Raw genomic sequence first — 4,408 nt, 5'->3', positions numbered from 1 at the left:
AGGGGGGGGGAGGAGGGGGGGGAGGAGAGGGGGAGGGGGGAGGAGAGGGGGGAGGGGGAGAGGAGAGGGGGGGAGGAGAGGGGGAGGGAGGAGTGGGGGAGGAGGGGGGAGGGGAGGAGGGGGGGAGAGGGAAGGGAGGGGAGGGGAGAGGAGGGGGAGGGGGGAGGAGGGAGAGGAGGGGAGGGAGGGGGAGGAGAGGAGGGGAGGGGGGGAGGAGGAGGGGGGGAGGAGGAGGGGGGGAGGAGGGGAGGGGAGAGGGGGTAGGGGAGGGAGGAGGGGGAGGGAGGGGAGGGAGGGGAGGGAGGAGGGGGAGGGGAGGAGAGGGGGAGGGGAGGGAGGGGAGGGGAGGAGAGGGGGAGGGGAGGGTGAGGGGAGGAGAGGGGAGGGGGGGAGGGGAGGGAGGGTGGGGGAGGGAGGGGGGAGGGGAGGAGGGGTGGGACGGGAGGGGAGGAGAGGGTGGGACGGAAGGGGAGGGGGAGGGGTGAGGGGGAGAGGGGGGGAGGGGAGAAGAGGGGGGGACGGGAGGGGAGAAGAGGGGGATGGAAGGGGAGAAGAGGGGGACGGGAGGGGAGGAGAGGGGGACGGAGGGAGGGAGAGGGGGGACGGGAGTAGAGGAGAGGGGGACGGAGGGAGGAGAGGGGGACGGGAGGGAGGAGAGGGGGGGACGGGAGGGGAGGAGAGGGGGGAGGGGAGAGAGGGGGGACGGAGGGAGGAGAGGGGGGGGAGGAAGGGGAGGAGGGGAGAGGAGGGGGGAGAGGCGGTGGAGGGGAGGGGGGGAGAGGCGGTGGAGGGGAGGGGGAGAGGCGGTGGAGGGGAGGGGGGGAGGAGGGGAGGGAAGGGAGGAGGGGGGAGTGGAGGAGGGGGGAGAGCGGTGGAGGGAGGGGAGGAAAGGGGTGGAGGGGAGGAGAGGGGTGGAGGGAAGGGAGGGCAGGAGAGGGTTGGAAGGGATAGTGGGGTGGAGGGGGGAGAGGGAGTGGAGGGGAGAAGGAGAGGGTGAGTGGGGTATGATGGACAGGGAGTGGGTGTTCCTGAATGGAAGCTGGTTGGTGTGTCAATCTTGCATTTATGCTTCTTGTTATCAGCGAGTATTAGAGTATTAAAAGATGAACTATGAAAGGAAACTAGCAGAAAAAGTAAACACTGACACCACTGGAGCGACGGAGTTTGAGGGGGCGACCTGATCGAAGTCTACAAGATTATGAGAGGCATGGACAGAGTGAATAGTCAGAAGCTTTTTCCCAGGGTGGAAGAGTAAATTCCTAGGGGGCACAGGTTTAAGGTGTGAGGACCAAAGTTTAAAGGAGATGTACGAGGCAGATTTTTTACATAGAATGTCATAGGTGCCTGGAACCCACTGTCGGGGGAGGTAGTGGAAGCAGATCTGATAGTGACTTTTAAGGAGCGTCTTGACAAATACATGAATAGGATGGGATGGAGGGATATGTTCTCCAGAAGTGTAGGGGGTTTTAGTTCAGTCGGGCAGCATGGTTGGTGCAGGCTTGGAGGGCCGAAGGGCCTGTTCCTGTGCCGTAATTTTCTTTGCACTTTGTTTTGATCTTTGTTCAAGAGCTTCTATGACTACATAAAGAGGAAGAGAATAGCTAAAGTAAATGGTGGCTCTTCAGAAGATGATACAGGTGAGGTAATAATGTGGAACACGGAGTTGACGGAGGCACTAAAATAATATTTTTCCTCTATCTTCACGGTAGACAATAGTGAAAACGTTTTAGAACTACAAGTAATGCAGAGGACCCTGGTGCAACCACCATCACTGGGGAAAACGGATTGAATATACTAATGGGATTAGCCATATCTCTTTAACCCGATCTTATTAGAAATATTTTTTAAAAATGCAATATCTATGCAACCTGCCAGACAGGTTTGTGAGAGTTTTAACAAGACCAGGTGTTGTTGAAACTCTCACTGTGTTTACCCCAGTCCAACGCCGGCATCTCCAGACAAGTTTGGGCCAGGGCATCATCACAATGGTGCATAGTGAGTTGTCATCACTCTCATGTCTGCCACAGAAACTGGCTAAACACAGCGTACTAGGCCACCACTGCGACATTACAATGTTGCAGGAGATTGTAAGACTCCGAGGTGGGGGCGGTGAAATTGGGAGCAGTGGAGAGACAGACAGAGAGGTTAAAGAATGCTGCTCACCGCCCCCCCCCCCCCCACCCCCACCCCAGCCCAGCAACACCCAACCCACCCCCCACAGTTCCCCAACAACACACACATTGTCCATAGCCCCCCCACAGGTTCCAGAATGTTACACCTCCCCCCCCCCACACACCATGAGCAACAAGAGCCCCCCACCCCTCACACACACTCACAGCCCTCCCCAACCTGAAAAGCACCATGCCGCCAAAAAATAGCCCCCTCTGAGCAGCACGGAGCATTTTGAACACAGAGACTTAACTCCTTGCACACACACACTGATTCAGTGCCAGACTCCAACTTACATAGAAGAGGTATTTTCCAGACTGATTAAGTTGTGCTGAGCGAGGTGGTAAAGGCAGGCGAGCTGGGATGATTGGGCATTAAGCTCTGTTAATGACATAATGATGAGTGCAAAAACATGTTGGGAGCTCAGCCGTGTTGGGTGGGCTACCAATCATGCTGATTTTCTTACCATGGTAAAGTAGGAGCCGGCGCCATTCCCACTAGCTGCTTCATGTCCAATTTCACGACATTTTCGCATGCAAAAATGGGGATGACGTGGTCGTAAATTCTCGCCCTTAGGGTGCTGTTTGCAGTTCCGGTCACCACTCCATAGGAAGGGTACGATTGCATGAGAGAGGATGCAGACGAGATTCACCAGGATGTCGCCTGGGCTGGAGCGTTTCAGCTACAAAGAGTGGCTGGCTAGGCTGGGGTTGTTTCCATTGGTACAGAGAAGACGTGGAGGTGGGGAGGGGGGAGTGGGGGAGGGGGACCTCATCGAGATGTACAAAATTATGAGTGGCATAAACATAGATAGGGTAGATACGAAAAAACTTTTCTCCTTCGTAGAAGTGTCATTAACCAGAGGGGTAATAGATTTATGACAAGAGGCAGGAGACTTATAGGGGATTTGAGGAAAGACTTTGTCACCCAGAGGGTGGTGGGAATCTGGAACTCGCTGCCTAAAAAGGTGGTGGTGGCATGAACTCTCACAACATTGAAGAAGTATTTCGATGAGCACCTGAAATGCCATAACAGACAAGGCTATGGGGCAAGTGCTGGAAAATGGGATTAGAATATATAGTTGCTTGATGTCTAGTGCAGACATGATGGGCCAAAGGGCCTCTTTCATAGAATCATAGAATCCTACAGTGCAAAAGGAAGACATTCAGCCCATCCCATCTGCACTGACCACAGTCCCACCCAGGCCCTATCCCCAGAACCCTAGCTAGTCCGCCCGACACTTCCGTGCTGTGAAAATCTGCCTCTATGATGTAATATAAGAGATAGTCGAGATCACTGGCATCGATAGAAGTCTGGGAGATGGAAGGAGACCATTCGGCCCATTGTGTATGCCAGTCCATCAGTAGCCATCCAGCCTAACCCTACGTAGATACATTTGGTTCTTAACCCAGAAGGAAAGCAGAAGCCTGCTTGTTTTAATGTGTTGAGACTTTCTGCCTGTTCCACACTTTGAGACAGTGAGTTATAGGCCCCACTGCTCTCTGGTCAAAAACAGCAAAGAGATCTTGATCAACTCTTTGAGCCTTGTGCCAAAAAATTGCAGTCTTTCCCTTTGATTTGATGTCAAGCTTCTTTAATTTGTATTGTCTCCTCAATGTCATACATCACAATTAATTTTCCCTCTCTTCAAAAGGAAACAATGCCAACCTATCCAATCTACATGCCCACTTCAAATTCCAAGGAAATATGCTCATGAAATAAAATGAAATAGCGTTAACATTTCAAGTTTGTATGACTTCTGAAGACTCATTGAATTTCCTTATCACCCATACTGGAGAAATTACAACCTTGCTCCTTCACATAGTCCTATTGATAACCCTCGTGGTAAAGGTTCAGCTTGTGTCTCAATGCTGATAATCCACAATAGGAGCATCTTCTTGCTATGTGAGAATCTGAATCATTAACACAGTAGAATCAGACAAGGACTCCCTTTATAGAGCTATTTCCTGCCTCCAGATATTTCACATTAGTAGAAACAAATATAAAGACATGTTTACGCATCTATTTTTGTTTTACTCTCTCTCTGCACTTGTCCATGTGATATAACTAACATTGCTCCTGTATCATTATGCTTACAGCAGAATGCTTCAATGAGACAAGGGTTAATGTGGTCTTTATGCTCCAAGGTGGAAGTAACAACACAAGGAGCAGGGCAGAAAGTTACTCCTCACCTACAGTGGGCTCAAAACCTCTAAGAAAATTTATTGTCCTTGACTCA

The sequence above is a fragment of the Mustelus asterias genome, chromosome 5 (assembly GCF_964213995.1).
Source record: "Mustelus asterias chromosome 5, sMusAst1.hap1.1, whole genome shotgun sequence".
Taxonomy (NCBI): domain Eukaryota; kingdom Metazoa; phylum Chordata; class Chondrichthyes; order Carcharhiniformes; family Triakidae; genus Mustelus; species Mustelus asterias.
Note: the sequence above shows the minus strand (reverse complement) of the source record.